Here is a 12436-nt window from a genome sequence, read left to right as displayed (position 1 = left end):
GTGTAACTGTACAGAATCACTGTTTATTCAGTGTGAGGATCACTCACTGTGTAACTGTACAGAGTCACTGTTTATTCAGGGTGAGGATCACTCACTGTGTAACTGTACAGCGTCACTGTTTATTCAGCAGGGTGAGGATCACTCACTGTGTAACTGTACAGAGTCACTGTTTATTCAGGGTGAGGATCACTCACTGTGTAACTGTACAGAGTCACTGTTTATTCAGGGTGGGGATCACTCACTGTGTAACTGTACAGAGTCACTGTTTATTCAGCAGGGTGAGGATCACTCACTGTGTAACTGTACAGAGCCACTGTTTATTCAGGGTGAGGATCACTAACTGTGTAACTGTCCAGAGTCACTGTTTATTTAGTGTGAGGATCACTCACTGTGTAACTGTACAGAGTCACTGTTTATTCAGGGTGAGGATCACTCATGGTGTAACTGTACAGAGTCACTGTTTATTCAGGGTGAGGGTCACTCACTGTGTAACTGGACAGAGTCACTGTTTATTCAGGGTGAGGATCACTCACTGTGTAACTGTACAGAGTCACTGTTTATTCAGTGTGAGGGTCACTCACTGTGTAACTGTACAGAGTCACTGTTTATTCAGGATGAGGATCACTCACTGTGTAACTGTACAGAGTCACTGTTTATTCAGGGTGAGGATCACTCACTGTGTCACTGCACAGAGTCACTGTTTATTCAGGGTGAGGATCACTCACTGTGTCACTGCACAGAGTCACTGTTTATTCAGCAGGGTGAGGACCACTCACTGTGTAACTGTACAGAGTCACTGTTTATTCAGTGTGAGGATCACTCACTGTGTAACTGTACAGAGTCACTGTTTATTCAGGGTGAGGATCACTCACTGTGTAACTGTACAGATTCACTGTTTATTCAGTGTGAGGATCACTCACTGTGTAACTGTACAGAGTCACTGTTTATTCAGCAGGGTGAGGGTCACTCACTGTGTAACTGTACAGAGTCACTGTTTATTCAGCAGGGTGAGGATCACTCACTGTAACTGTACAGAGTCACTGTTTATTCAGCAGGGTGAGGATCACTCACTGTAACTGTACAGAGTCACTGTTTATTCAGTGTGAGGATCACTCACCGTGTAACTGTACAGAGTCACTGTTTATTCAGCAGGGTGAGGATCACTCACTGTGTAACTGTACAGAGTCACTGTTTATTCAGGGTGAGGGTCACTCACTGTGTAACTGTACAGAGTCACTGTTTATTCAGCAGGGTGAGGATCACTCACTGTGTAACAGTACAGAGTCACTGTTTATTCAGCAGGGTGAGGATCACTCACTGTGTAACAGTACAGAGTCACTGTTTATTCAGCAGGGTGAGGATCACTCACTGTGTCACTGAACAGAGTCACTGTTTATTCAGGGTGAGGATCACTCACTGTGTAACTGTACAGAGTCACTGTTTATTCAGGGTGAGGATCACTCACTGTGTAACTGTACAGAGTCACTGTTTATTCAGGATAAGGGTCACTCACAGTGTAACTGTACAGAGTCATTGTTTATTCAGGGTGAGGATCACTCACTGTGTAACTGTACAGCTTCACTGTTCATTCAGCAGGGTGAGGATCACTCACTGTGCAACTGTACAGAGTCACTGTTTATTCAGCAGGGTGAGGATCACTCACTGTGTAACTGTACAGCGTCACTGTTTATTCAGCAGGGTGAGGATCACTCACTGTGTAACTGTACAGAGACACTGTTTATTCAGGGTGAGGATCACTCACTGTGTAACTGTACAGCGTCACTGTTTATTCAGCAGGGTGAGGATCACTCACTGTGTAACTGTACAGAGACACTGTTTATTCAGGGTGAGGATCACTCACTGTGTAACTGTACAGAATCACTGTTTATTCAGTGTGAGGATCACTCACTGTGTAACTGTACAGAGTCACTGTTTATTCAGGGTGAGGATCACTCACTGTGTAACTGTACAGCGTCACTGTTTATTCAGCAGGGTGAGGATCACTCACTGTGTAACTGTACAGAGTCACTGTTTATTCAGGGTGAGGATCACTCACTGTGTAACTGTACAGAGTCACTGTTTATTCAGGGTGGGGATCACTCACTGTGTAACTGTACAGAGTCACTGTTTATTCAGCAGGGTGAGGATCACTCACTGTGTAACTGTACAGAGCCACTGTTTATTCAGGGTGAGGATCACTAACTGTGTAACTGTCCAGAGTCACTGTTTATTTAGTGTGAGGATCACTCACTGTGTAACTGTACAGAGTCACTGTTTATTCAGGGTGAGGATCACTCATGGTGTAACTGTACAGAGTCACTGTTTATTCAGGGTGAGGGTCACTCACTGTGTAACTGGACAGAGTCACTGTTTATTCAGGGTGAGGATCACTCACTGTGTAACTGTACAGAGTCACTGTTTATTCAGTGTGAGGGTCACTCACTGTGTAACTGTACAGAGTCACTGTTTATTCAGGATGAGGATCACTCACTGTGTAACTGTACAGAGTCACTGTTTATTCAGGGTGAGGATCACTCACTGTGTCACTGCACAGAGTCACTGTTTATTCAGGGTGAGGATCACTCACTGTGTCACTGCACAGAGTCACTGTTTATTCAGCAGGGTGAGGACCACTCACTGTGTAACTGTACAGAGTCACTGTTTATTCAGTGTGAGGATCACTCACTGTGTAACTGTACAGAGTCACTGTTTATTCAGGGTGAGGATCACTCACTGTGTAACTGTACAGATTCACTGTTTATTCAGTGTGAGGATCACTCACTGTGTAACTGTACAGAGTCACTGTTTATTCAGCAGGGTGAGGGTCACTCACTGTGTAACTGTACAGAGTCACTGTTTATTCAGCAGGGTGAGGATCACTCACTGTAACTGTACAGAGTCACTGTTTATTCAGCAGGGTGAGGATCACTCACTGTAACTGTACAGAGTCACTGTTTATTCAGTGTGAGGATCACTCACCGTGTAACTGTACAGAGTCACTGTTTATTCAGCAGGGTGAGGATCACTCTCTGTGTAACTGTACAGAGTCACTGTTTATTCAGGGTGAGGATCACTCACTGTGTAACTGTACAGAGTCACTGTTTATTCAGGGTGAGGATCACTCACCGTGTAACTGTACAGAGTCACTGTTTATTCAGCAGGGTGAGGATCACTCACTGTGTAACTGTACAGAGTCACTGTTTATTCAGGATGAGGATCACTCACTGTGTAACTGTAGAGTCACTGTTTATTCAGTGTGAGGATCAGTCACAGTCAGAGGGAAAAAAAAACAAACAGGCAGACAGTGCAGGGATCCCTCGTGGCCGTTCCCCTTCAAAACAAGTGTACCGTTTTGGATGCTGTTGGGGGGGATGACCTACCGGGGGAAGGCCCTAGCGGCCAGGTCTCTGGCACTGAGTGTGACTCTGGGGCTCAGAAGGGAAAGGGGGAGAATAGAAAAGCAATAGTTGTAGGAGATTCAATGGTTAGGGGAATAGATAGGAGATTCTGTGGTCGCGAGCGAGACACCCGGAAGGTATATTGCCTCCCGGGTGCCGGGGCCAGGGATGTCTCGGATCGTGTCTTCAGGATCTTTAAGGGGGAGGGCGAGCAGCCAGAAGTCGTGGTGCACATTGGTACCAACGACATAGGTAGGAAAAGGGATGTGGAGGTAATGAACAAGTTTAGGGAGTTAGGCTGGAAGTTAAAAGCCAGGACAGACAGAGTTGTCATCTCTGGTTTGTTGCCGGTGCCACGTGATAGCGAGGCTAGGAATAGGGAGAGAGTGCAGTTGAACACGTGGCTGCAGGAATGGTGTAGGAGGGAGGGCTTCAGGTATTTGGATAATTGGAGCGCATTCTGGGGAAGGTGGGACCTGTACAAGCAGGACGGGTTGCATCTGAACCAGAGGGGCACCAATATCCTGGGAGGGAGGTTTTCTAGTACTCTTCGGGAGGGTTTAAACTAATTTGGCAGGGGAATGGGAACCGGATTTGTAGTCCAGCAACTAAGGTAGCCGATATTCAGGACGCCAAAGCGTGTCATGAGGCAGTGGGGAAGGGAACACTGACAAAGGAGAGTACTTGCAGGCACGGAGATGGGTTGAAGTGTGTATACTTCAACGCAAGAAGCATCAGGAATAAGGTGGGTGAACTTAAGGCATGGATCGGTACTTGGGACTACGATGTGGTGGCCATCACGGATACTTGGATAGAAGAGGGGCAGAAATGGTTGTTGGAGGTCCCTGGTTATAGATGTTTCAATAAGATTAGGGAGGGTGGTAAAAGAGGTGGGGGGGGGTGTGGCATTATTAATTAGAGATAGTATAACAGCTGCAGAAAGGCAGTTCGAGGAGTATCACCCTATTGAGGTAGTATGGGTTGAAGTCAGAAATAGGAAAGGAGCAGTCACCTTGTTAGGAGTTTTCTATAGGCCCCCCAATAGTAGCAGAGATGTGGAGGAACAGATTGGGAAACAGATTTTGGAAAGGTGCAGAAGTCATAGGGTAGTAGTCATGGGCGACTTTAACTTCCCAAATATTGAGTGGAAACTCTTTAGATCAAATAGTTTGGATGGGGTGGTGTTTGTGCAGTGTGTCCAGGAAGCTTTTCTAACACAGTATGTAGATTGTCTGACCAGAGGAGGGGCCATATTGGAATTAGTACTTGGTCATGAACCAGGGCAAGTGATAGATTTGTTAGTGGGGGAGCATTTTGGAGATAGTGACCACAATTCTGTGACTTTCACTTTAGTAATGGAGAGGGATAGGTACGTGCAACAGGGCAAGGTTTACAATTGGGGGAAGGGTAAATACGATGTTGTCAGACAAGAATTGAAGTGCATAAGTTGGGAACATAGGCTGGCAGGGAAGGACACAAGTGAAATGTGGAACTTGTTCAAGGAACAGGTGCTACGTGTCCTTGATATGTATGTCCCTGTCAGGCAGGGAAGAGATGGTCGAGTGAGGGAACCATGGTTGACAAGAGAGGTTGAATGTCTTGTTAAGAGGAAAAAGGAGACTTATGTAAGGTTGAGGAAACAAGGTTCAGGCAGGGCATTGGAGGGATACAAGATAGCCAGGAGGGAACTGAAGAAAGGGATTAGGAGAGCTAAGAGAGGGCATGAACAATCTTTGGCGGGTAGGATCAACGAAAACCCCAAGGCCTTTTACACATATGTGAGAAATATGAGAATGACTAGAGCGAGGGTAGGTCCGATCAAGGACAGTAGCGGGAGATTGTGTATTGAGTCTGAAGAGATAGGAGAGGTCTTGAACGAGTACTTTTCTTCTGTATTTACAAATGAGAGGGGCGATATTGTTGGAGAGGACAGTGTGAAACAGATTGGTAAGCTCGAGGAAATACTTGTTAGGAAGGAAGATGTGTTGGGCATTTTGAAAAACTTGAGGATAGACAAGTCCCCCGGGCCTGACGGGATATATCCAAGGATTCTATGGGAAGCAAGAGATGAAATTGCAGAGCCGTTGGCAATGATCTTTTCGTCCTCACTGTCAACAGGGGTGGTACCAGGGGATTGGAGAGTGGCGAATGTCGTGCCCCTGTTCAAAAAAGGGACTAGGGATAACCCTGGGAATTACAGGCCAGTTAGTTTTACTTCGGTGGTAGGCAAAGTAATGGAAAGGGTACTGAAGGATAGGATTTCTGAGCATCTGGAAAGACACTGCTTGATAGGGATAGTCAGTACGGATTTGTGAGGGGTAGGTCTTGCCTTACAAGTCTTATTGAATTCTTTGAGGAGGTGACCAAGCATGTGGATGAAGGTAAAGCAGTGGATGTAGTGTACATGGATTTTAGTAAGGCATTTGAAAAGGTTCCCCATGGTAGGCTTATGCAGAAAGTAAGGAGGCATGGGATAGTGGGAAATTTGGCCAGTTGGATAACGAACTGGCTAACCGATAGAAGTCAGAGAGTGGTGGTGGATGGCAAATATTCAGCCTGGATCCCAGTTACCAGTGGCGTACCGCAGGGATCAGTTCTGGGTCCTCTGCTGTTTGTGATTTTCATTAATGACTTGGATGAGGGAGTTGAAGGGTGGGTCAGTAAATTTGCAGGCGATACGAAGATTGGTGGAGTTGTGGATTGTAAGGAGGGCTGTTGTCGGCTGCAAAGAGACATAGATAGGATGCAGAGCTGGGCTGAGAAGTAGCAGATGGAGTTTAACCCTGAAAAGTGTGAGGTTGTCCATTTTGGAAGGACAAATATGAATGCGGAATACAGGGTTAACGGTAGAGTTCTTGGCAATGTGGAGGAGCAGAGAGATCTTGGGGTCTATGTTCATACATCTTTGAAAGTTTCCACTCAAGTGGATAGAGCTGTGAAGAAGGCCTATGGTGTGCTCGCGTTCATTAATAGAGGGATTGAGTTTAAGAGCCGTGAGGTGATGATGCAGCTGTACAAAACTTTGGTAAGGCCACATTTGGAGTACTGTGTACAGTTCTGGTCGCCTCATTTTAGGAAGGATGTGGAAGCTTTGGAAAAGGTGCAAAGAAGATTTAGCAGGATGTTGCCTGGAATGGAGAGTAGGTCTTACGAGGAAAGGTTGAGGGTGCTAGGCCTTTTCTCATTAGAACGGAGAAGGATGAGGGGGGACTTGATAGAGGTTTATATGATGATCAGGGGAATAGATAGAGTCGACAGTCAGAGACTTTTTCCCCGGGTGGAACAAACCATTACAAGGGGACATAAATTTAAGGTGAAAGGTGGAAGATATAGGAGGGATATCAGAGGTAGGTTCTTTACCCAGAGAGTAGTGGGGGCATGGAATGCACTGCCTGTGGAAGTAGTTGAGTCGGAAACATTAGGGACCTTCAAGCAGCTATTGGATAGGTACATGGATTACGGTAAAATGATATAGTGTAGATTTATTTGTTCTTAAGGGAAGCACGGTAGCATTGTGGATAGCACAATTGCTTCACAGCTCCAGGGTCCCAGGTTCGATTCCGGCTTGGGTCATTGTCTGTGCGGAGTCTGCACGTCCTCCCCGTGTCTGCGTGGGTTTCCTCCGGGTGCTCCGGTTTCCTCCCACAGTCCAAAGATGTGCAGGTTAGGTGGATTGGCCAATGATAAATTGCCCTTAATGTCCACAATTGCCCTTGGTGTTGGGTGGAGGTGTTGAGTTTGGGTAGGTGCTCTTTCCAAGAGCCGGTGCAGACTCAAAGGGCCGAATGGCCTCCTTCTGCACTGTAAATTCAGTGATAATCTATGATTAATCTAGGACAAAGATTCGGCACAACATCGTGGGCTGAAGGGCCTGTTCTGTGCTGTATTTTCTATGTTCTATGTTCTATGTACAGAGTCACTGTTTATTCAGCAGGGTGAGGATCACTCATTGTGTAACTATACAGAGTCACTGTTTATTCAGGGTGAGGATCACTCACTGTGTAACTGTACAGAGTCACTGTTTATTCAGCAGGGTGAGGATCACTCACTGTGTAACTGTACAGAGTCACTGTTTATTCAGGATGAGGATCACTCACTGTGTAACTGTACAGAGTCACTGTTTATTCAGGGTGAGGATCACTCTCTGTGTAACTGTACAGAGTCACTGTTTATTCAGCAGGGTGAGGATCACTCACTGTGTAACTGTACAGAGTCACTGTTTATTCAGCAGGGTGAGGGTCACTCACTGTGTAACTGTACAGAGTCACTGTTTATGCAGCAGGGTGAGGATCACTCACTGTAACTGTACAGAGTCACTGTTTATTCAGGGTGAGGATCACTCTCTGTGCAACTGTACAGAGTCGCTGTTTATTCAGCAGAGTGAGGATCACTCACTGTGTAACTGTACAGAGTCACTGTTTATTCAGGGTGAGGATCACTCACTGTCACTGTACAGAGTCACTGGATATTCAGGGTGAGTATCACTCACTGTGTCACTGTACAGTCACTGTTTATTCAGGGTGAGGATCACTCACTGTGTAACTGTACAGAGTCACTGTTTATTCAGGGTGAGGATCACTCACTATGTAACTGTACAGAGTCACTGTTTATTCAGGGTGAGGATCACTCTCTGTGTAACTGTACAGAGTCGCTGTTTATTCAGCAGAGTGAGGATCACTCACTGTGTAACAGTACAGAGTCACTGTTTATTCAGGGTGAGGATCACTCACTGTCACTGTACAGAGTCACTGGATATTCAGGGTGAGTATCACTCACTGTGTCACTGTACAGTCACTGTTTATTCAGGGTGAGGATCACTCACTGTGTAACTGTACAGAGTCACTGTTTATTCAGGGTGAGGATCACTCACTGTGTAACTGTACAGAGTCACTGTTTATTCAGCAGGGTGAGGATCACACACTGTGTAACTGTACAGAGTCACTGTTTATTCAGGGTGAGGATCACTCACTGTGTCACTGTATACTCACTGTTTATTCAGGCTGAGGATCACTCACTGTATAACTGTACAGACTCACTGTTTATTCTGGAGAGTGAGGATCACTCACAGTGTCACTGTACAGAGTCACTGTTTATTCAGGGTGAGGATCACTCACTGTAACTGTACAGAGTCACTGTTTATTCAGGGTGAGGATCACTCACTGTAACTGTACAGAGTCACTGTTTATTCAGCAGGGTGAGGATCACACACTGTGTAACTGTACAGAGTCACTCTTTATTCAGGATGAGGATCACTCACTGTAACTGTACAGAGTCACTGTTTATTCAGGGTGAGGATCACTCCGTGTAACTGTACAGAGTCACTGTTTATTCAGGGTGAGGATCACTCACTGTGTAACTGTACAGAGTCACTGTTTATTCAGCAGGGTGAGGGTCACGCACTGTGTAACTGTACAGAGTCACTGTTTGTTCCGTGTTAGGATCACTCACTGTGTAACTGTACAGAGTCACTGTTTATTCAGGGTGAGGATCACTCACTGTGTAACTGGACAGTCACTGTTTATTCAGGGTGAGGATCACTCTCTGTGTAACTGTACAGAGTCACTGTTTATTCAGCAGGGTGTGGATCACTCACTGTGTAACTGGACAGAGTCACTGTTTATTCTGGAGAGTGAGGATCTCTCACTGTGTAACTGTACAGAGTCACTGTTTTTTCCGGGTGAGGAACACTCACTGTGTAACTGTACAGAGTCACTGTTTATTCAGGGTGAGGATCACTCACTGTGTAACTGGACAGAGTCACTGTTTGTTCCGGGTGAGGATCACTCACTCTGTAACTGTACAGAGTCACTGTTTATTCAGGGTGAGGATCACTCACTGTTTAACTGTACAGAGTCACTGTTTATTCAGGGTGAGGATCACTCTCTGTGTAACTGTACAGGGTCGCTGTTTATTCAGCAGAGTGAGGATCACTCACTGTGTAACTGTACAGAGTCACTGTTTATTCAGGGTGAGGATCACTCACTGTCACTGTACAGATTCACTGGATATTCAGGGTGAGTATCACTCACTGTGTCACTGTACAGTCACTGTTTATTCAGGGTGAGGATCACTCACTGTGTAACTGTACAGAGTCACTGTTTATTCAGGGTGAGGACCACTCACTGTCACTGTACAGAGTCACTGGATATTCAGGGTGAGTATCACTCACTGTGTCACTGTACAGTCACTGTTTATTCAGGGTGAGGATCACTCACTGTGTAACTGTACAGAGTCACTGTTTATTCAGGGTGAGGATCACTCACTATGTAACTGTACAGAGTCACTGTTTATTCAGGGTGAGGATCACTCTCTGTGTAACTGTACAGAGTCGCTGTTTATTCAGCAGAGTGAGGATCACTCACTGTGTAACTGTACAGAGTCACTGTTTATTCAATGTGAGGATCACTCACTGTCACTGTACATAGTCACTGGATATTCAGGGTGAGTATCACTCACTGTGTCACTGTACAGTCACTGTTTATTCAGGGTGAGGATCACTCACTGTGTAACTGTACAGAGTCACTGTTTATTCAGGGTGAGGATCACTCACTGTGTAACTGTACAGAGTCACTGTTTATTCAGCAGGGTGAGGATCACACACTGTGTAACTGTACAGAGTCACTGTTTATTCAGGGTGAGGATCACTCACTGTGTCACTGTATACTCACTGTTTATTCAGGCTGAGGATCACTCACTGTATAACTGTACAGACTCACTGTTTATTCTGGAGAGTGAGGATCACTCACAGTGTCACTGTACAGAGTCACTGTTTATTCAGGGTGAGGATCACTCACAGTGTCACTGTACAGAGTCACTGTTTATTCAGGGTGAGGATCACTCACAGTGTCACTGTACAGAGTCACTGTTTATTCAGGGTGAGGATCACTCACTGTAACTGTACAGAGTCACTGTTTATTCAGGGTGAGGATCACTCACTGTAACTGTACAGAGTCACTGTTTATTCAGCAGGGTGAGGATCACACACTGTGTAACTGTACAGAGTCACTCTTTATTCAGGATGAGGATCACTCACTGTAACTGTACAGAGTCACTGTTTATTCAGGGTGAGGATCACTCAGTGTAACTGTACAGAGTCACTGTTTATTCAGGGTGAGGATCACTCACTGTGTAACTGGACAGAGTCACTGTTTATTCAGCAGGGTGAGGGTCACGCACTGTGTAACTGTACAGAGTCACTGTTTGTTCCGTGTTAGGATCACTCACTGTGTAACTGTACAGAGTCACTGTTTATTCAGGGTGAGGATCACTCACTGTGTAACTGGACAGAGTCACTGTTTGTTCCGGGTGAGGATCACTCACTCTGTAACTGTACAGAGTCACTGTTTATTCAGGGTGAGGATCACTCACTGTTTAACTGTACAGAGTCACTGTTTATTCAGGGTGAGGATCACTCACTGTGTAACTGGACAGAGTCACTGTTTATTCAGGGTGAGGATCACTTACTGTGTAACTGTACAGAGTCACTGTTTATTCAGCAGGGTGAGGATCACTCACTGTGTAACTGTACAGAGTCACTGTTTATTCAGGGTGCGGTTCACTCACTGTGTTACTGTACAGAGTCACTGTTTATTCAGGATGAGTATCACTCACTGTGTCACTGTACAGTGTCACTGTTTATTCAGGGTGAGGATCACTTACTGTGTAACTGTGCAGAGTCACTGTTTATTCAGCAGGGTGAAGATCACTCACTGTAACTGTACAGAGTCACTGTTTATTCAGGGTGAGGATCACTCACTGTAACCGTACAGAGTCACTGTTTATTCAGGGTGAGGATCACTTACTGTATAACTGTACAGAGTCACTGTTTATTCAGCAGGGTGAGGATCACTCACTGTGCAACAGTACAGAGTCACTGTTTATTCTGTAGAGGGAGGATCACTCACTGTATAACTGTACAGTTTCACTGTTTATTCAGTGTGAGGATCACTCGCTGTAACTGTGCAGAGTCACTGTTTATTCAGGGTGAGGATCACTCACTAACTGTACAGAGTCACTGTTTATTCAGCAGGGTGAGCCTTACAGGCCTGTACACCCTTACTTCAGTGGTAGGGAAATTACTGGAGAGAATTCTTCGAGACAGGATCTACTCCCATTTGGAAGCAAATGGACGTATTAGTGAGAGGCAGCATGGTTTTGTGAAGGGGAGGTCGTGTCTCACTAACTTGATAGAGTTTTTCGAGGAGGTCACTAAGATGATTGATGCAGGTAGGGCAGTGGATGTTGTCTATATGGACTTCAGTAAGGCCTTTGACAAGGTCCCTCATGGCAGACTAGTACAAAAGGTGAAGTCACACGGGATCAGGGGTGAGCTGGCAAGGTGGATACAGAACTGGCTAGGTCATAGAAGGCAGAGAGTAGCAATGGAAGGATGCTTTTCTAATTGGAGGGCTGTGACCAGTGGTGTTCCACATGGATCAGTGAACATAGAACATAGAAAATACAACACAGAACAGGCCCTTCGGCCCACGATGTTGTGCCGAACCTTTGTCCTAGATTAATCATAGATTATCATAGAATTTACAGTGCAGAAGGAGGCCATTCGGCCCCCTGAGTCTGCACCAGCTCTTGAAACGAGCACCCCACCCAAACTCAACACCTCCACCCAACACCAAGAGCAATTTTGGACACTAAGGGCAATTTATCATTGGCCAATCCACCTACCCTGCACATCTTTGGACTGTGGGAGGAAACCGGACCACCCGGAGGAAACCCACGCAGACACGGGGAGGACGTGCAGACTCCGCAGAGACAATGACCCAAGCCGGAATCGAACCTGGGACCCTGGAGCTGTGAAGCAATTGTGCTATCCACAATGCTATCGTGCTGCCCTTGAGAACAAATTAATCTACACTATATCATTTTACCGTAATCCATGTACCTATCCAATAGCTGCTTGAAGGTCCCTAATGTTCCCGACTCAGCTACTTCCACAGGCAGTGCATTCCATGCCCCCACTACTCTCTGGGTAAAGAACCTACCTCTGATATCCCTCCTATATCTTCTACCTTTCACCTTAA

Source organism: Scyliorhinus torazame, chromosome 31, assembly GCF_047496885.1.
Source record: "Scyliorhinus torazame isolate Kashiwa2021f chromosome 31, sScyTor2.1, whole genome shotgun sequence".
NCBI lineage: Eukaryota > Metazoa > Chordata > Chondrichthyes > Carcharhiniformes > Scyliorhinidae > Scyliorhinus > Scyliorhinus torazame.
The sequence above is the reverse complement of the archived record's forward strand: the minus strand, read 5'-3'. Positions refer to the sequence as shown.